This window comes from Emys orbicularis, chromosome 24 (assembly GCF_028017835.1).
Source record: "Emys orbicularis isolate rEmyOrb1 chromosome 24, rEmyOrb1.hap1, whole genome shotgun sequence".
NCBI lineage: Eukaryota > Metazoa > Chordata > Testudines > Emydidae > Emys > Emys orbicularis.
In genome coordinates, this window is record NC_088706.1 from 6,130,192 (window position 1) to 6,151,333 (window position 21,142).

Sequence of the window (21,142 nt, forward strand, 5' to 3'; positions counted from 1 at the left end):
GGGGCAGGATCAAACCTTTAACGACTGACTATGAAAACCCTCAGTCCCCATCTGAGATCTACAGTGAGGCTTCTGGAAAAATCAGAATTCACTTTCCTGATATTTCTAATATAAAAAAAGATGGGGGAAACTATTTTGGATTTTAAAAGTATTTAAACATCACAAAGAAGCAAAAAAGGACAAAATCCCGATTTTTCTTTTCCTATATAGGTTACAAAACTCTCCTCCCTTTTCAAGCTGAAGGTTTGATCAAAATATACACTGACACAAAGACATAGGTCAACAACCTTAACAGGCTTACAGAGGAGAGAACAGCTACCAGACCCAGTTGTGGCCAAATTCCCATAAACACGGGTTGGCTCAGATTACACGACTTGGATCCAGTACTTGATCTGGTTTTAAAACACTACATTTTGAGGACCTGGCAGCTTTGGTTCCTGATGGAGATGGGCCACAGACTTTCCTATTTGGTTCAGCTCATTATAAAGATTTCTAAACAATTGGGACAGAACCAATATCTTGGATGCCACACCACTCCCAAACTTCGGTTGGTTTGAAATCTGCTTGGGATGATCCCTAATTAAGACCCTGATCTCACTCATTGTCCAGGTTAATGTACAAGGGCCTTCCCTTAGCTCTAGGCTTCTGTTCCTATGTGACACTAGCAACCCTGATTTTATGTTATAAATAATGTCACCTTCTGCTTTTGCTGATGTACATTTCTAGCAGGCATCCTCTGGAGACAAATGTTACCATTTGTGCCAATATCTCCAGCCACCTCACCCCAGCCTGTTCACATTTCAGTTATGGGCTCTGGCATGAGCAATACAAGATCCCCAGGAAGGCACTGCAGTTATAACCCACTGTAAACAAATTAGCAAACAGCTAATGCATCCTAATATCCTTTTATGAGGGAGAATTACTGCTAACAGCCTGTCTTCTCTTAAGGGAAAAACCAAAAGGGTGGCATTATCAACCATTGTTTCTTTATACTCCCCCATCTATCTGTCTATCCCTCTGCTGTCTTTTGTATTATATTGTAAGATCGCTGGGGCAGGGACTGTCTTATTGTTGTGTTTGTGCAGTGCCTAGCACAAGGAGGGGCTGGTCCTTGATTAGGGCTCCTAGTTTTAGTTTCTGATGGAGATAGGCCTGAGCAGTTCAATTCAGATCCCGATCCATATTTTTCCCCCAAGAATGCCTGGACCCCAGGTTTTGGCTCCAGACCATCTTTTGTGTCCTGTTGAAGTATCAAAATTCCAACCTTAAGGCCAGATTGGATCATAGCTGTGATTAAAATTAAAGACCATCCAGGCGGGAAGTGGGGTGGGGAGGAAGGAATAATGAAGACATGGTTTTTTTATGCTACATAGTTTGAAAGAACAAGGGTTTATATGACTGATTGAACTGTAGGCCCATAGAAGTTAGAGGAAAGGTTTCTATAAGCCACCTGCTAGAGGTAGTTTAATATTTTAAGAAAGATTTAAAATGTGGAAAACAAAATAGACAATTTTTGGTGGGTTGTCTTTTCCCTTGCAGCCCTCCCGCCCATTTTTTTGAGCAGCTCTGGTCCCATCTAATCCATCTCTCCAGCCAGTTCAGGATTGCTCCCAATCTTCTACTATCCAGCCCTTTGTCCCATCTAGCTTCAAATAGACTGGCTGGCTTTGCCCTTGTCATCAGTTGTGCCAATCGATATCCCTGTGTAAACTGATCCCCCGAGAAGAAACGTTAAAGGAGCGCTATTGCTCAGAGCTCCCGTATGAAACTGGAGAAACGCCTGTTGAGAGTCTTTGGGTTAGGTCTAGAGGCCAGAGCAGCAAGGGTGATGTCGTGGTGGGCGTCTGCTATAAACCACCAGACCAGGAGGAGGAGGTAGACGAGGCTTTCTTTGGAGAACTAACAGAAGTTTCCAGATCACAGGCCATGGTTCTCATGGGGGACTTCAATCACCCTGACATCTGCTGGGAGAGCAATATAGCAGTACACAGACAACCCAGGAAGTTTTTGGAGAGTGTTGGGGACAACTTCCTGGGGAAAGTGCTGGAGGAACCAACTAGGGGCCGTGCTCCTCTTGACCTGCTGCTCACAAACAGGGAAGAATTGGTAGGGGAAGTAGAAGTGGGTGGCAACCTGGGCAGCAGTGACCATGAGATGGTCGAGTTCATGATCCTGACAAAAGGAAGAAAGGAGAGCAGCAGAATACGGACCCTGGACTTCAGAAAAGCAGACTTCGACTCCCTTAGGGAACTGATGGGCAGGATCCCCTGGGAGGCTAATATGAGGGGGAAAGGAGTACTGGAGAGCTGGCTGTATTTTAAAAAAGCCTTATTGAGGGCGCAGGAACAAACCATCCCGATGTGCAGAAAGAATAGCAAATATGGCAGGCAACCAGCTTGGCTTAACAGAGAAATCTTCGGTGAGCTTAAACACAAAAAGGAAGCTTACAAGAAGTGGAAACTTGGACAGATGCCTAGGGAGGAGTATAAAAATATTGCTTGAGCATGCAAGGGTATAATCAGGAAGCCCAAAGCACAATTGGAGTTGCAGCTAGCAAGGGATGTGAAGGGTAACAAGAAGGGTATCTACAGGTATGTTAGCAACAAGAAGAAGGTCAGGGAAGGTGTGGGACCCTTACAGAATGGGGGAGGCAACCTAGTGACAGATGATGTGGAAAAAGCTGAAGTACTCAATGCTTTTTTTGCCTCTGTCTTCACAGACAAGGTCAGCTCCCAAAGTGCTGCACTGGGGCAGCACAGTATGGGGAGGAGGTGAGCAGCCCTCAGTGGTGAAAGAACAGGTTAAGGACTATTTAGAAAAGCTGGATGTGCACAAGTCCATGGGGCCGGATGCGCTGCATCCGAGGGTGCTGAGGGAGTTGGCTGATGTGATTGCAGAGCCATTGGCCATTATCTTTGAAAACTCGTGGCAATCGCGGGAGGTCCTGGACAATTGGAAAAAGGCAAATATACTGCCTATCTTTAAAAGAGGGCAAGAAGGAGAATCTGGGAGTCTCACCTCAGTCCCTGGAAAAATCATGGAGCAGGTCCTCAAGGAATCCATTTTGAAGGACTTGGAGGAGAGGAAGATGATCAGGAACAGTCAACATGGATTCACCAAGAGCAAGTCATGCCTGACCAACCTGATTGCCTTCTGTGATGAGATAATTGGCTCTGTGGATATGGGGAAAGTGGTGGATGTGATATATCTTGATTTTAGCAAAGCTTTTGATATGGTCTCACACAGTATTCTTGCCAGCAAGTTAAAAAGTATGGGCTGGATGAATGGACTATAAGGTGGATAGAAAGCTGGTTAGGTCATCGGGCTCAACGGGTAGTGATCAACGGCTCGATGTCTAGTTGGCAGCTGGTATCAAGTGGAGTGCCCCAGGGGTCTGTCCTGGGGTTGGTTTTGTTCAACATCTTCATTAATGATCTGGATGATGGGATGGATTGCACCCTCAGCAAGTTCGCGGATGACACAAAGCTGAGGGGAGAGGTAGATAAGCTGGAGGGTAGGGATACGGTCCAGAATGATCTAGACAAATTAGAGGATTGGGCCAAAAGAAATCTGATGAGGTTCAACAAGGACAAGTGCAGAGTTCTGCACTTAGGAAGGAAGAATCCCATGCACTGCTACAGACTGGGGACCGACAGGCTAAGTGGCAGTTCTGCAGGAAAGGACCTAGGGGTTAGAGTGGACGAGAAGCTGGATATGAGTCAGCAGTGTGCCCTTGTTGCCAAGAAGGTTAATGGCATATTGGGCTGCATTAGTAGGAGCATTGCCAGCAGATCAAGGGAACTGATTATTCCCCTCTATTCGGCACTGGTGAGGCCACATCTGGAGTATTGCATCCAGTTTTGGGCCCCCCACTACAGAAAGAATGTGGACAAATTGGAGAGAGTCCAGCAGAGGGCAACGAAAATTATTAGGGGTCTGGGGCACATGACTTACCAGGAGAGGCTGAGGGAACTGGTCTTATTTAGTCTGCAGAAAAGAAGAGTGAGGGGGGATTTGATAGCAGCCTTCAACTACCTGAAGGGGGGTTCCAAAGAGGATGGAGCTCGGCTGTTCTCAGTGGTATCAGATGTCAGAACAAGGACCAATGGTCTCAAGTTGCAGTGGGGGAGGTCTAGGTTGGATATTAGGAAACACTATTTCACTAGGAGGGTGGTGAAGCCCTGGAATAGGTTCCCTAGGGAGGTGGTGGAATCTGCATCCTTAGCGGTTTTTAAGGCCTGGTTTGAGAAAGCCCTGGCTGGGATGATTTAGTTGGGGCTGGTCCTGCTTTGAGCAGGGGGTTGGACTAGATGACCTCCTGAGGAATCTTCCAATCCTATTCTTATTTCCTTTTGTTTGGAAAATGTGTTGTGTTGTGATTTCCATGACATGGTTAATTTCAAAAAGCCTGCGGCTTCCAGGAACAGTTAGTGTATATCTACACTATTGAGCTACAGTGGCACAGCTATGGTGCTGCAACTGTGCCACTGTAGCGCCATAGTGTAGATGCTGCCTACATCAACACAAGGGGTTTTCTGGTGATGCAGTTAATCCACCTCTTAGAGGTGTTAGGTAGGTCAATGGAAGAATCCTTCTGTTGATCTCACCAAGTCTACAGTGGAGGCGAGGTCGACCTAATTACGGTGCTCGGGATGTGACATTTTTTCCAGCCCTGAGTGACGTATCTAAGTTGACCTAAGTTTTAGGTGTTGATCAGGCCTCAGTGTCTAACCCTGTGAAGCAGCTGTCATGTGGCAGACATGTGGTCATGCTGCTTAATGTGCTACCAGAAGGCACTCAGCCAGCCTGGTGATGAGTGCAGTATAAGAACTTACAGAGAAGTGAATAGCTGGTGCTGACCACTGTTGGAGACAGGATGCTGGAATAGGTGGACCCCATGTCTGCTCCTATGATTACAAAATGCTCTACAACCATCTGTTAATTTAGCCTTATCTAACACCACTATCAATGGGGGAAGTATCACCCTCTTTTATAGATGAGAAAATTGAAGCAGAGACTCTGACTTGTTCAGTGACTTGTCCAAGGCAGTGTTGCTAGTTCTCACAGCTTTATTATAATTAGCTGTCTGACCGTAGCACCTAGGAGCCCGAGTCACTGATGAGGACCCCACTGTGGTAGAAAAAAGTAAGTTTCTAGCTCCTGTGGCTTTGGAGAAGAGCTTGAAACCATCACATGCACACACATGTGCACACGCACACACACACATGTGCGCACGCACACAAATCAAATAAAAAAACCTGATTTTTACTATATTTAATCCCAATCTCATGATTCTGGGGGCCTGTCTCATGGTTTTTGAATGCTTGGGGTTAGTGGTAGTGCCAAGCTCACATGGGAAGCCTGTGGCAGTGATAGATAATTGGAATGCGGGGCTCCTGACTCCCATCCTGTCCCTTAGCCATAAGATCACCCCTGCTCCCATGCTACCTGGAGGGACATGTCTGTTTATCTAAGGTATTTATAAGTGATTATACTGACTGCCTTAACAAGGGGAATTCTGTCTCATGGTTAGAGCAGTAGACAGAGAATCAACACTTTTGGGCAATGGTGCTGGAACAGTTTGTATAGTGTGGCTGCTGAGAGCCACTGCATCAAACTGCAAACCCTGTATATGATGGAAACCACTTCAAGGGGGGGTGCTGTTGCACCCCAAGCACCCCTAGTTCCAGCACCTATGCTTTTGGGTGCCGTTCATATTCTGTGGATAAGTCCAGTGGCGCTGGAACATTTTTTACAGTAGGGGTGCTGAAAGCCAGGGGTCCCCACCCCAAACTTTTTGCCTCATTCCCATCCCCCCTTAGGTCAGTCCTTCCTCCCTATAATACAGAGAGAAATGTGTCTTCGTATAATGCTGGCAATAGCTTTTCAGCAACATAAATGCGGAAGATACAGATGTTCTTTTCCACAGGGGTGGGCAAGCATAGGCTTATTCTAGGCCAAAATGACTTTGTTACTCCAGATTTACACCACATAACTGAGATCAGAGTTTGACCCACTACCTGTTTGTCAAGGAATGAGCACGTATGAGCTTGAAGCGATTTCTCCTTTGTTGTGGCCTGGTTTTCGGTGGATTACTCAGTGAAGGTGTCCTTACTCTTGGCAATAAGCCTATCCAATTCCTAGGGACTCCTTGTGTGGGGAAGGACCATCTGCATGAGTGAAGGGTTGCAGGAATGGGCCCTATGAGGTTTAATTTCTTTGACTAAACAGTCATTTTTTAGCTACCCCAGCACTCTTAACACTCTCCCCGACACACACACACACACTCGCAGAGACGAGATTCACACAGTTGATTGCATGTTATAAATAACTTCATCCCCACCCCTGTCTCTGACGGAGCTTTAGGAGAGAAACGGGGCCAGCGTTTGAAAAGGGGACCTTGGAAAGGTTTGCTCTAATCCAGCGCATGCCTCTGCGTGCAATGTGCAAGTAACGGCAATGCACCTCCAAGGAGCTCTCTGCAGATGAGAGGCTTCAAGGCCACTCTGTGGAATTTGTAAGCGTAAAATATGGTTTAAAAATTTATAACATTCAACATCCTGGGGCCAAGCTATGGCGGAGGAGCACATGCAGTAGGCAGCGTGTTCCGGCTCGAGATAGCCTTTGTGGCTTTACCCTGCAGAAAGGGCAGGCGGGGTTAGGGGGCAGATTTTCAAGTGCTTGGGGCCTGCAAACAGGGCCAGATTTTCAAAGAAAACTGAGCTGTCATTTAGCCTCCAAAACAAGCAGCCAGATGTATAAACTACTCAGCATCTCGGGTTCTGGGTGATTTAGAAAAGCCGGCCCTCGGTGCTGAGAGCAGGGGACCGGGCATCTGAATAGCCTGCGCCCTGTTCCCAACCCTTGGAGGGAGGCAGGCCTAGTGGTTTGAGTATGCAAATGGGAGCCAGGATTCCTGGGGTCTGCTCCCAGCTCTGCAGCTGACTCACTGGGTGACCCTGGGAGTGTCTTTTTTCCTCTCTGGGCCTCAGGTGATGTTGCAAAAGCACAGAAGATGCTCAGTGTCCCAGTGAGAGCAGCCACCCCCTCAATTAGGAGGAAGCTTCTCCAGGCCTTAGCAGAACTAGCCCTGTTATAGTTAGGTGCCTAACTCCAGAGGTGAAAGTAAGCCGGTACGGTCCTATACGGCGTACCGGCAAGAGCCAGTACGCCATGCCGGACTGGCTTCCGCGGCGGTGATTTAAAGGGCCCGGAGTACTGCGGTGGCCGGAGCCCCGGGCCCTTTAATTTGCCCCTGAGCCCCGGGGCTCCCAGCCACCTCTGCAGCTGGTAGCTCCGGGGTGATTTAAAGGCCCTGGGGCTCCCAGCCGCAGCCGGAGCCGCAGGGCCTTTAAAACTTGAAAGGCCCCGCCTCTTCTGGTTGAGGCCACGCCCCCGCTCAGGACTCCGGCGTACCGGTAAGTCTTTTAAGTTACTTTCACCCCTGCCTAACTCCCATTCATTTCAATAGGAGTTAAGTGCCTAAATACCTGTGAGGATCTGGGCCACTGTCTCCAGCATTGAGGGATCTCCTACATGGTCCAGCTCTAGTGGTCAGGTTTTCAAGGCAGCTCGGTGCCCATAATCAGAGGTCAGCATGCTGGGCCTCCTTGGAAGTCTGGTCCTAGCTGCGGCTTCCAGGGTTCGGGCACCAATGATTTGCTGAAGGGATCTCAGCAGCAGCCAGGGATTTCTCTGGGTGCCTCTCCGCCAAGCCCAGTGGCTTTGGTTCACAGGGAGCAGGTGTGTGACCTTAGAGTCTATAATGGCTGTGTCCCCCCAGACAGGTCTGTAGCCTCAGAGCCCAGCCCTACACCATCTGACACCGGTTCGGTGAGCAGGAAGGAACCTGGGTGGAGAAGGCAGGCTGCAGCTCAGGGAAGAGGCACTAAACAGCAGCATGCAACTAGCTATTTCTTTCCACACAAAACGCGGGGAGAGACTGAAATCAGTCCACTGCCTACGAGGGCCGGCTTCCCATCAAAGAGCCGGACGACACCCCGTAACCGAGATTATGGCCGTGTAACCGGGCTGTCTAGGCAGCACTCCCTCGTGGCCCATCACGGCATCACTTCCCTACTGTGGGTCCCCAACAGTCAGGTGCTGCCCCCAGCGCTGGGGTGCATTAGCCCTCCGGTTAACACACGCTGGAGTCCGACCCCTTCCAGGCCGTTAGAGCCCAAAACAAAAAGGAAAACAGTGAACTAAAAAATCAGCTTCATTCGCGGCTTCATTGACCAGACCCCATCCTTCTGCTCCGGGCTTGTCTCTGGGCGGCTAGACCCTTCTTGTCCATCTTCCTGGGCCTGGTTGGTTCATCCACCAAATGGAAGCTGTCTTAGCCTCTTAGCTGGGTCCTAGGCTTCCCTCCCTAAGGAAGTAGCAGCGCTCTTGTCTCCTTCCATCCTGGTCAGCCCTGAATGGGGCTGGGTCTCCTCCTTTTCACCTTGTCTCCATGCCTGTCACTGGCTACAGGTGTAGCAGGGTGGGGTGAAATGGGTCCACAGGCTGTCCTTAACCCTCTCCTCGCCAGCGGGGAGCCTGTCCGCCTCGTTAAGCCCCATCTGCCCCATCACAGGCCAGCTACAAGGAGTGCTAGTTGACAGGTGTCTTAGGCCTTGGCTACACTGGCGCTGTACAGCGCTGCAACTTGCTGCGCTCAGGGGTGTGAAAACGCCCCCCCCCCGAGTGCAGCGCTGTAAAGCGCCAGTGTAATCAGCGCCTGCAGCGCTGCACGCTCGCTCGCAGCGCTGCAAGCTATTCCCCTCGGAGAGGTGGAGTACTCACAGCGCTGCGAGAGAGCTCTCGCAGCGCTGTGAATTGCCAAGTGTAGCCAAGGCCCTTGAGCACCTGGACTGAGACTGGGAGCTCGTTACACACCATCCTCTGGAAGATAATACAGTGCTCAAAGCGGTGCCGGTGACCTACAGGCGGAAGGCTCCATAGCCCATTACTGAGCCATGGGCATGCAGTCCCACCGGGGGAAAAGACTCCTCCTTCCACATGCAATATAGCGTCTGTGCTAACGCTTGGCCTGCAACCTCACAGAGCTGTGCCAAGGCACTTCTGTGCTGAGCCGACCCGCCCCCTGCTATCCCAGTCCTGCCCCCCGCCCCGCCTCTGCCGACGCCCCTCAGGCCTGACCCACAGTTCCCCACGGCATCCCTCATGCCTTCAGTCCTCCTGGATTCTCTTTTTTATTATGATTATTTTCCACCATCCTTTCGCACCGAACACTTCCCGAGGGGACTGAAAGCGTCTCACTCAGCCAGGCTGGATGAAGGGGCAGGACTGTCAGTCAGAGATGGGTCCAAACTAAAGCCCTTGATGTGAACTTGGGGGCAGTTTGCATCCTGACCTGCACTACGCAGCTCCTGGCTACTGTGGATAGCTCCTCCACTGACAGTTCATCCTCCTCCCCCATGTTAGGTGTGGGATGGTGTGTCTGACTGCCCTCTGGCGGAGCGTACTATGAAAAGCAACGCAACACTTCCATTTGCCTTCTTCCAGTAGGCTGTGAAACACAGCTGAGCCAGCCGATTCAACTTTGCATTGCAGTCCTGAGCGAAGGGAATTATGCTGAATGCACTTTAGCTTGAAAGCGACAAAGAGTCCCGTGGCACCTCATAGACTAACAGATGTATTGGCGCATAAGCTTTCGTGGGTGAATGCCCACTTCGTCAGATGAATGTAGTGGAAATTTCCAGGGGCAGGTATAAATATGCAGGCAAGAATCAGTCTAGAGATAACGAGGTTAGTTCAATCAGGGAGGATGAGGCCCTCTTCTAGCAGTTGAGGTGTGAACACCAAGGGAGGAGAAACTGCTTTTGTAGTTGGCTAGCCATTCACAGTCTTTGTTTAATCCTGAGTAGTTGATGGTGTCAAATTTGCAAATGAACTGAAGCTCAGCAGTTTCTCTTTGAAGTCTGGTCCTGAAGTTTTTTTGCTGCAGGATGGCTACCTTTAAATCTGCTATTGTGTGTCCAGAGAGGTTGAAGTGTTCTCCTACAGGTTTTTGTATATTGCCATTCCGAATATCTGACTTGTGTCCATTTATCCTTTTATGTAGGGACAGTCCAGTTTGGCCAATGTACATAGCAGAGGGGCATTGCTGGCACATGATGGCGTATATTACATAGGTGAACGTGCAGGTGAATGAACCAGTGATGTTGTGGCTGATCTGGTTAGGTCCTGTGATGGTATCGCTGGTGTAGATATGTTGGCATCGAGGTTTGTTGCATGGATTGGTTGCTGAGTTAGAGTTACTATGGTGCAGTGTGTGGTTGCTGGTGAGAATATGCTTAAGGTTGGCGGGTTGTCTGTGGGCGAGGACTGACCTGCCTCCCAGGGCCTGTGAAAGCGAGGGATCGTTGTCCAGGATGGGTTGTAGATCACTGATGATGCGTTGGAGAGGTTTTAGCTGAGGACTGTAGGTGATGGCCAGTGGAGTTCTGTTGGTTTCTTTCTTGGGCTTGTCTTGCAGCAGGAGGCTTCTGGGTACACTTCTGGCTCTGTTGATTTGTTTCCTTATTTCCTCGTGCGGGTATCGTAGTTTTGAGAATGCTTGGTGAAGATCTTGTAGGTGTTGGTCTCTGTCTGAGGGGTTGGAGCAAATGCGGTTGTACCGCAGCGCTTGGCTGTAGACGACAGATCGTGTGGTGTGTCCGGGATGGAAGCTGGAGGCATGAAGCTATGCCTACCTTCATGCATGAGGATCCATGGGCCTGGAAGATGAGTCTGCTGGTTTCTGGGCACCAGCTAGGGTGACTAGATAGTAAGTGTGAAAAATCGGGATGGGGGTGGGGGGTAATTGGCACCTATATAAGAAAAAGCCCCAAATATCGGGACTGTCCCTATAAAATCAGGACATCTTTGATAGGATAACGAGTCTTGTGGATAAGGGAGAAGCTGTGGATGTGGTATACCTAGACTTTAGTAAGGCATTTGATACGGTCTCGCATGATATTCTTATCGATAAACTAGACAAATACAATTTAGATGGGGCTACTATAAGGTGGGTGCATAACTGGCTGGATTAATGAGAGTTGTTATTAATGGTTCCCAATCCTGCTGGAAAGGCATAACAAGTGGGGTTCCGCGGGGGTCTGTTTTGGGACCGGCTCTGTTCAACATCTTCATTAACGACTTAGATATTGGCATAGAAAGTACGCTTATTAAGTTTGCGGATGATACCAAACTGGGAGGGATTGCAACTACTTTGGAGGACAGGGTCATAATTCAAAATGATCTGGACAAATTGGAGAAATGGTCTGAGTTAAACAGGATGAAGTTTAACAAAGACAAATGCAAAGTGCTCCACTTAGGAAGGAAAAATCAGTTTCACACATACAGAATGGGAAGAGACTGTCTAGGAAGGAGTACGGCAGAAAGGGATCTAGGGGTTATAGTGGACCACAAGCTAAATATGAGTCAACAGTGTGATGCTGTTGCAAAAAAAGCAAACATGATTCTGGGATGTATTAACAGGTGTGTTGTGAGCAAGACACGAGAAGTCATTCTTCCGCTCTACTCAGCTCTGGTTAGGCCTCAGCTGGAGTATTGTGTTCAGTTCTGGGCACCGCATTTCAAGAAAGATGTGGAGAAATCTGAGAGGGTCCAGAGAAGAGCAACAAGAATGATTAAAGGTCTTGAGAACATGACCTATGAAGGAAGGCTGAAAGAATTGGGTTTGTTTAGTTTGGAAAAGAGAAGACTGAGAGGGGACATGATAGCAGTTTTCAGGTATCTAAAAGGGCGTCATAAGGAGGAGGGAGAAAACTTGTTCTCCTTAGCCTCTAAGAATAGAACAAGAAGCAATGGGCTTAAACTGCAGCAAGGGAGGTCTAGGTTGGACATTAGGAAAAAGTTCCGAACTGTCAGGGTGGTTAAACACTGGAATAAATTGCCTAGGGAGGTTGTGGAATCTCCATCTCTGGAGATATTTAAGAGTAGGTTAGATAAATGTCTATCAGGGATGGTCTAGACAGTATTTGGTCCTGCCATGCGGGCAGGGGACAGGACTCGATGACCTCTCGAGGTCCCTTCCAGTCCTAGAATCTATGAATCTATAAATCTGGTCACCCTAGCGTCAGCTATGTCCATGCTGCTGCCTGACAGCTCTGGTGAAGTGGGGTTCAAGCAGTGCTGGATGTCCAGGCCCAGGCACAAGATTTACGCCCTAGGGAAAACACCTGGAGGAAGGGCAGCTGGAACAATTTCTATAGTGGGGGTGCTGAGAGCCACTGAACCCAACTGTAAACCCTGTATATGATGAAAACCACTTCAAGCCAGGGGTACAGCAGCACCCCTATTTCCAGCACCTCTGCCTGGAGGTTGTCTATGCACCTAGTGCATCCTTGGCTTGCCACTGCAAACAGACCCTGCTGTGCACTCCTGATACTTCACCTTGCTCCTGGGTCCTAGCGCTAGCAGCAACGACAACATGCTTAGACAAGGCGGGTCTGGCATGGGCAACGTCTCCTCATGGCTGCTTCCAGTCTGTGGCTGGGCAACGTCTCCTCCTGACTTTGAGTCCTATCGTCAGGGTTCAATGCATGGGGGCTTTGTCTCTGAGATGGGCTAAGTGACCCAAAAGTGCCAGCCAGCGGTGACTGATGGGGACTTTAGTCCTCTCAAGGCCAGTTCTCAATGACACATCAAATCAAACCCTTTTATACCCAGGAGTTGCCGCTGGCAATGTGTATGAAATGCCTCCAGGCGCCTGATATCTTGTTTAAGCAATGCCCATGTTTCAAATCCGTATAAAAGGATGAAGAATGGTCCCAGCTCTGCTCCTGATACCTGGCCCCGCTCCTAGTCTTCAACTCTGCTCCTGACCCCTCATCCTGCCTCTGTTCTGCTAACCCTTCTTTGACTAACTCACTTCACTCTGACCCGCTGCGGCCCATTGACCTGGACTCTGGCCTGATCCTACAGCGTGCCACTAGTACGGAGTGCTGCTTCTGGCCTTGAACCTACACTGAACTCGGACCACGTCCACCCCTACCCAGGTTCCACATCAACATGGACCCCCATAGCTGGGAGCCTGACACGGGGAAGGGGATACACTGGGGTAGTCCAGAGAATCCGCTTTCTAGGTGCCAAGCTGGTGTGCCATCTCAGGGTCTAACCAGATTTCCCCCCAAGCCAGAGCAGCAAGGACCTTGGGGAGGTTTTCACCTTCCTCTGCAGCATGGGGTGTGGATCGCCGGCTGGCATCATCTGGGTACATCTCACCTAATTAATTCCCTGCCATTGCAGGGGCATGAGGCATTGGTGGCCCTTGGTCTCTGCCTGTGGCACCCAGGTTAGTCCCGCTCAAGTTATCAGGCTCATCGTGGGCCCTGTGCTATGCAGGAGGTCGGATTTGATGATCTGCTGGTCCCGTCTGGCCTTAAACTCGGAACTGATGGACGTACCCGGGGCCTGGTTCACTGTCACCCTGCCACTTGTGTCAACATTTACACCCAGGCCAGGAAGGGGTAAAACGCCACCCGGCAGATCTCGCTGTGCATCCGTGTGAATGACACGTGCAGGTTCACAGCGACCAGGCCTGCAAACTCCAGATGCATATTTTGGCGAAGACACTAAGATCTAACATCTTGGCGGCAGATATTAAGCTGCCGCGTTACTCTGGAAAGAAATTGCCTTGAGGAAGCAGCAATCGTCACCCACAAAGCAGCAGCTCAGACTCAAAGGACAACGGGAATTGTTTTCATAGAGAAAATCATAGAATCTCAGGGTTGGAAGGGACCTCAGGAGGTCATCTAGTCCAGCCCCCTGCTCAAAGCAGGACCAATCCCCAGACAGATTTTTGCCCCAGATCCCTAAATGGCCCCCTCAAGGATTGAACTCACAACCCTGGGTTTAGCAAGCCAATGCTCAAACAAAACATCCCGACGCTGTCACAACATCTTTTCCAAAAGATTTTCGAGTTAAGCAATTTGCCGAATCGGCCCATTTCCCACGGAGAAGTTCTGGTTCCGATGTCTCGGCGTTTTCTGACGGGGAAAAGTTTCATTGAAAAATCCCTAACCAGCTCCTCTCCCAACCTCCTCTGGTGTCAGCATCTGATACAGTGAATGCTCTTTCTGGAAGGAGAGAGAGGGAACAACAAAAGCCACTTAGCTCACGCCCCTTCAGACCTTTTCATTTATTTATACTGTGTTCATGTTACGTAATGGAAACGACAGCCTGTAGCCTACAAATGCAAAAGCCTAGAGCGTGGTGCTGATGGATAGAAGAGGCAGTGAGGTCCAGTGGGTAGAGGCACAAGAATTGGGAATTAGGAGACCTCGGTTTCTCTCTGGTTCTTTTGGCCTGCCGTGTTTCTTTTGATTGTAAGTGCTTCAGGGCAGGGCCTGTCCCTTACTGAGGTCAGACTACAGGATCGTAACGGCCGTAATAATCTACCAATGTTTGTACAGCACCGAGCAGACTGGTGACCCTGGCTGGGCTGGGCCCTGCCCTCGATGTGTTACTGTAATACAAACAATAACAGCACCAGCCTGATAGGGAAGAGACTGGATATAATTCTGTCGCTGACTTAGTGGGTGAGTTGGGTGCAAGCCCCTCCACTTCTCTGTGCCTCAGTTTCCCCCTCTGTGAAATGGGCCCAATGATACAGCCCTCCACACTGAAGGGTTGTGAGGCTGAATTAATAAGCAGTTGTGCAGGGCGCTGAGATTCTTGGAGGACTGACGCTATATAAGTACACACAAGGCAGTGTGGCCTAGTAGGTAGAGGACTGGGCCTCAGGCAACCCGGGATCTACTCCCAACTCAGCCATGGCCCTGCTGGTGACCTTGGGCAAGTCACGTCCCCCCCCCCCCCCGATGCCTCAGTTTCCTACACTGTAAAACAATGGGGATAATGCTTTGTAATGCACTTTCAGACCTACTGATTAAAAAGCACCAGAGAAGAGTTCGGGATTATTGTTGTTATTATTATGTCCTGCCTCCGCTCATGAGGTAAAGTAGCCGGGCTGGAGTCTCCATTTGCCTGCACTTTGTACCAGTACAGAGCAGGTATAAAATGCTACCAGAACGGTAGCGCTTTGCAGTAGCGTAAGTGACCGCACAAGATGTAGGGCCATGGAGAAGGAGGCCTTATTAAGCTCCACGGTGTTTCTGAAATTGTCCTTTTCCTCTGGGTTTCTCCGCCAGAAACTGAGGTGAAGATGGTCAGGCCTATGAGCTGGAGCGATGGCAGTGGGGCCTACAGGTCAGAGCTGGAACCAGGAGTCAAGAGCAGGGCTGGAATGAGGTCAGAGTAGGGCTGGAAACCAGAGCAGGGCTGGAGCAGAACTAGGGACAGGACTGGAGCCAGAGCCTGGCTGGAGCAGGCTGAGGCCCAGGGCCGGCTCTAGGGTTTTTGCCGCCGCAAGCAAAAAATTGGCCGCCCCAAGCTCCGAGAGCGCAAAAAAAAAAAAAGGGTGGACGGAATGCCGCCCCAAAAAAAAAAAGAGAGAGAAAAACAATGGCCGGAATGCGGCCCCTGGAATTGTGCTGCCCCAAGCACGTGCTTGCTTTATTGGTGCCTAGAGCCGGCCCTGCAGAGGCTGTCCCTGCTATCAGGCAGAGGAGACATCCCTGCTAAGCAACGAGGCAACCTCATTGATAAGACTGAGCAGCTGGTTCACCTGTGAGGCTTATATACCTGCCCTGAGAGCTCCTGGCTTGTGGATTGGCTGGAGCCTAATACAGGAATGACTCATCCCTGCCTGTGGCTCACCCCCACTATGAGGGTCCCAGGATGACGCCTGATGGCTAAAGGGATCCTATTTTTGAGATCAAACCCCAGGGTCATTTGAAGGGCCACTTTGTAGGGTTGTGAACTCTCCCTGAAGACAGAGGTGCCTTTTTAAAACATCACACACAGCTGCAGCCCCACGGACAGGAACAGATTTCTCCGAGCAAGGAAAATCCTCCCCTAACTTCATGAGTTTACCAAGGGCCGTTAACAGCCACTCTGAGCAAAAGACAGCTCGGCTGGCACCTGCGTTCACTCCACTCCTCTCTGCACCCATGCTGAATGCTCCTTCGAGTCCTCCGCTGGGCACCTGGCTCCTGGCAGAGCCCAGCCAGTTCCGCTCGCTGCAAACGTCTCTTGGGCAAACATTTAGTACTTAAAATATCCAAAATGTTTCAATTGTTGAAATGAAAAACCAGGGTCCCCAAAGTTGCTCCCGAGACACAGGGAAACCAGGACTGTCTTGGGTCAGCCAGGATCAACAGTCACCTCACTAGCTGCATTGCCCACAGGGGAACCCGCTCAGCTGCTGTGACCCAGTGCAGTGGCCAGCAGCTTCTGCCACAAATGCCCTCCTGTCTCTTTAAAATGAAGCCCGGGTTGGATCACACCCTGGCCCTGTCCTGCCTGGCTACTCTCAGCTCAGCAAACCTGCTCTTTGGAGGAATTTTCTTTCTCCTTGACTGATTTTGCGGCTGCTTTGAGGGCAATGACACAGAGACCAGTACAGATCCCAGCAGGGAGCCAGCTGGAGGGGAAGGATGGTCTAGCACACATGGAGCTTGTGTGACCTCCGTTCACGTCTCTGCTCCGCCACAAACTCTCATTGTGACCTTGGCCTCAGTTCCCCATCTGTGAAATGGGGAGAATAGCCCTGCCTCCCAGTTAGATGGTGGGGATGAGGGCCCTAGCAGCACCATAGATAGAGCCAGGAAGCGAGCGGCTGGGCAATGCTCTGAAAAGAGAAGCTGGGTTTAGGAGAAAGGGCCAGATCCTCAAAAGTATTGTTATGAGCTGGGTGAATTAAAACCCCATTGAGATTGGTTGGTGAACTCATCCTTAACGTAACTGTAAGCATTAGGCCAAAGGTTAGGGTTGCAAATTTTGTAATGGCTGATAACTGGGCCCCTGAGGCCCTGCCCCTGCCCTGCCTCTTCCCCCCAGGCCCCGCCCCACCCCACCTTTCCCCCCCAGGCGCTGCCCCTGCCCCACCTCTGCCCCCGAATCCCTGCTCCTGCACCGCCTTTTCCCCCAGGCCCTGCCCCCTTCTCTGGTTCTTCCCCCAAGGCCCCACCCCTGCCCCACCTCTGCCCCCGAATCCCTGCTCCTGCACCGCCTTTTCCCCCAGGCCCTGCCCCCTTCTCTGGTTCTTCCCCCAAGGCCCCACCCCTGCTCCACCTCTTCCCCTCTCCCCCTGTACATCACTGCTCTGCCCCCCGCCTTCCTCCTCTCTGGATCATCTCCACCTCCCTCTTCCCCCTCAACTGGGCTCCCTCTGTTCCAGGGCTGGGACGGGAACTGCTGAAACCTGACAAGGAGCTGATCAGGGGCTGGTATAGGTTAATGACCCGACCCTTATCCCCGCCCCGCAGTAACCTGACTTTTGGTGTCCAGTCAGTACATTTGACCGGACACCACCAGGTCCCCTTTTCAACTGGACTTTCCAGTCAAAAACCGGACACCTGGCCACCCTACCAAAGGTGTGTGTGAACCCACCCAGATGCTTTTGTTTTGGGTGAGGGGGGTGAGGGGAGGAGCCATCACACAGAAACTGCAACCAAACAAGAACAGACAGCGAGAGACAGCTTGAAGGAGCAGCTGAAAGGTCGGTGGCTGACCCTGGAAGAAACCTGGGAAGAGGTTTGGTTTGGGGTCAAGCGTGCAGGCTAAAAGGGGCTGGGAGCAAACAAAGCTGTTTCCTGCTGCTTGATTCCTTCTGCGTTCAGAGACAAAGGGGTTGGTACATTCTTTGTAATAAAAAAAGCTGCACCAAAGAAAATACCAGACTCCATCACTTTGTACGTCCCCAACCGGGACACCCACAGGGTCCCAAACTTCGACTAGCCGCTCGGGTCAAAAAGGGGCAACAGTATTTAGGCTCCTAACTTCCATAGATTTTGGCAGAAGTTAGGACCCTAAATAGCTTTGAGGATCTGGACTAGGATTGGGCAGGATGGGGACTAGTCCTCATCCTTCCTGCTCTCTGCTTTCATCCCACTGGTTCCCCACTGCCCATCCTTAGAGAACCTCAGCTCCAGGGGGTCTGCACTGACTCAGTCTCCCAGGCGTTCCCCAGCACTGCAGGGCCCAGCTGGGAACAAACGCCCAGCTCTCTCTCTGCTGGTCCATTGCCCTGCCAGGCGTTGTGGATTGCTCCCCGTTATTCACGGGGTGGTCGCTGGAAGAGGCTAGCACAAAGAGACAATGCATTTAGTGCTAGCACAGGTCCTGCTGGAACTCACAGCAGCTGAGAGGATGCCAAACTCGGGAATGGTCAGCTAACGAGATGATGGCTCCGAAGTCCACCAATACGGACTCAAGCAGCACACCAGCCCTGGGTGGTGGGGCAGGACTGTACTACTGACCTTGTTTAAAAGACGGGGAACTTAAGGCAGGGGAGGAAATGACTTTGCTCAAGTTCATGTGAGTCATTGACAAGAGCCTGGGAATAGAACCCAGGAGTCCTGACTCCCAGTCTCTTATTCTGATCATTAGATGAGAGGCGAGGCTCTGAGTCTGTGCAGTACGTCTCCCGGGCTCTGTCACTAGCGCATGCAGGCCCTGCCATGGGGATGCTCAGCTGTACAAGACCAGGCAGCAAACAAGTGCCGCTGGCTGCTATTTCCAGGGCGACCAGCCTCAGCAGACACACCCTGAAGCATCCATCTTGGAGCATCCAACTCTTGCCTGTCCGTGGCCTCAATGTCCACTAGATGGCGCTGCTATTCCAAATTGTGCCAGGAGGGCAAGCTCTGTGCCTGGCCTGACTCATGCCCAGGCAGGGGACAAGCTAGGAGCTGAGATCTGCTTGTCTAGGTGTTGTCCAGCAGGTGTGCGAGCGGGAAGCTCCCTGCCTGGCGGACAGTGCAGCACCTCAGAGGTGGCCAACATGGTGCGGAGGCGCAGGACTCCTGGGTTCTATTTCTGGCTCCGCCACTGGCTCGCTATGTGGCCTGCAACGCGCTGCATCGCTGCCCTGTGCCTCAGTTTCCCCGTCTGGAACCCGGGGATCCCTTGCCTGTCTCGTGCTTGAAGGGCGAATGAGTGAATGTTGATAAAGTGCTGTCGGGTCCTTGGATGGAAGGCACTATGGACCAGGTAATGTTATCGTCACGGCGATGTCAGAGCTGGGTGGCGTACCAGGCCTGGGGTAGCAAAAATCGGGACTGAAGGGCATCAGCCCAGCTGGGGTGGTCCAGGACTGGACTAGCGAGGGGTGCTGCAGGTTCAAATCACAGTGCATCAGCAGAGCTGCGTGAGAGGGGCCCAAGACTGGAAGAGCAGGGTGGGAGCTGCAGGTCAGGATTGAGTGGCTGTGGGCGGGGGAGCGCAGGGCTGGAGGAGGAGGGTGGGGGCTGCGAGTCACGACGGAGGTGCATCAGCAGAGCGGGGTGTGGGGTTGCTGGCAGGCTGAGCTGGATATTGTACAAGGGCTCTATTCACTCCACGGCTGCACACAGCACAGCTGATTTCATGTTACTCTCAGCCACACAGTGAATGTCTCTGAATCTGGCATCTATTGAAATTCTCTCCCCTCACTGACAGGGCGCCACTGATTTTTGCTTCCTTCTGCAGCTTCTTTGTCTTCAGTGATCCTCCCCTTTCACACAATCCCCTTATTAAATGGGAGGACAGAGCAGGCCTGACTCCTGCACATGACAGCATCTTCCCCTGACAGTAATGCCATCCGGCAAATCCCCCTCGAGTGCATGCGGCTCTGCAGACTGAGTGTTAATCAGCCGGGGGGAGAGGGGTGCTGCAGCCCCTACCCCCTCCTTGCTGGGAGCCTGGCCTCCTTTGTGCTACTAACATTGTTTTCCCGAGTATGTGACTTTCATTGTGTCACTGGAGGAGTGAGATCCAAGAGAGATGGCCCTGCACCCACCTTTTCCCCTTCCTCCGGGGCCCTGCTCACCATGCACCGTCTGACCTTCCGGGCACTGGAGTGACCCACTGAAGGCGATGGCATGAGAGCAGGGTAAGCCATAGTCATGCAGACACTGGAGCAAAGGGCTGCAGTCCGGTGCCAAAGAGGAGCTTTGACAGTGGGAAGAGGAGAGGCCGGATGCTCAGCTGCTGTAGCTGGTGTAGCTCTGCTGATGTGGATGGATCAACTCCCATTTACAGCAGCTGAAGGTCTGGGCTGAGCCATTCAAGATTCAGTGTCTGCTGAGAAAGCCCAGTAGCCCCACAGGGCCTCTGGAGACATCCAGGCTTTTAATGCAGCTCTGCGGAAATTGCGGGGATGGGGCTTGGGTTTCTCCTTGGGTCACCTTTAACATTCATGGGATGGTCCGATTTCCCAGCACTGCACTCTACCAGCTTCCTTTCCTTAGCCAGGAGCAGGGCAGGCTGCCCCCAGCCTGTTCCCTGGCTAGCCCTTCTATTCCCGAGATGCCTGTCACCTTTCTACCCTGCCAACACCTCTCAGCCCTGCTAAGGAGCACTCATCTCTGGGGATGAGCGTTCAGCCACCTTTCACCCCCTCTGTTAACACCGCCCAGTTATGATGGGGACTCCTGTCCCACTAGGAACTGGATAAAGGCGCCCACCTCATTAGAATCACCGAAACGTTACGTAGGGATGCAGTGGACCTCAAGAGGTCATCTAGTCCAGCCTCCCGTGCTGAGCCAGGACCAACTAAAACTAGACCATCCCTGACAGGGGTTTGTCCAACCTGTTCTTAAAAACCTCCAATGACACCTGGAGCGCAATTGATCACCGTCCTCTTTAACATACATCAGCCCTTAGCATATTGGAAAACTGTTCAGCTGTGGAGTGGATTAAAGAGCCTAATGTTAACGTCAGGCTCCCGGCTTTGAAAATTGTATCCATTGTTGGTGATCACGTGCAGCTCAAATAACTGCGGAATATTTTATGCGGCATGTGGGGATAGACATTTCAATACATGCCTGGTACTCATGCAGGCCAGGATGTAACAATCAAAAACTTCATCTGGCTCCCATAAAGGGGAAGGCTGCGCAAGGCCAAGCAAAATCTGCAAAGAGTAACGTCCGGTTCCAGCTGAACCAAAGCTAGCCCGGCTCCCGCCGCCTCTGCCAGTAGCTGCAGCAGCCTATAGCCTCTAAGGCTCCTGCTTCCAGGCCCATTTGTAGACATATTCAGGATACATGTGTGGGTAGATCCTGCTCTCTTTGGAGGCAGAGGTAAA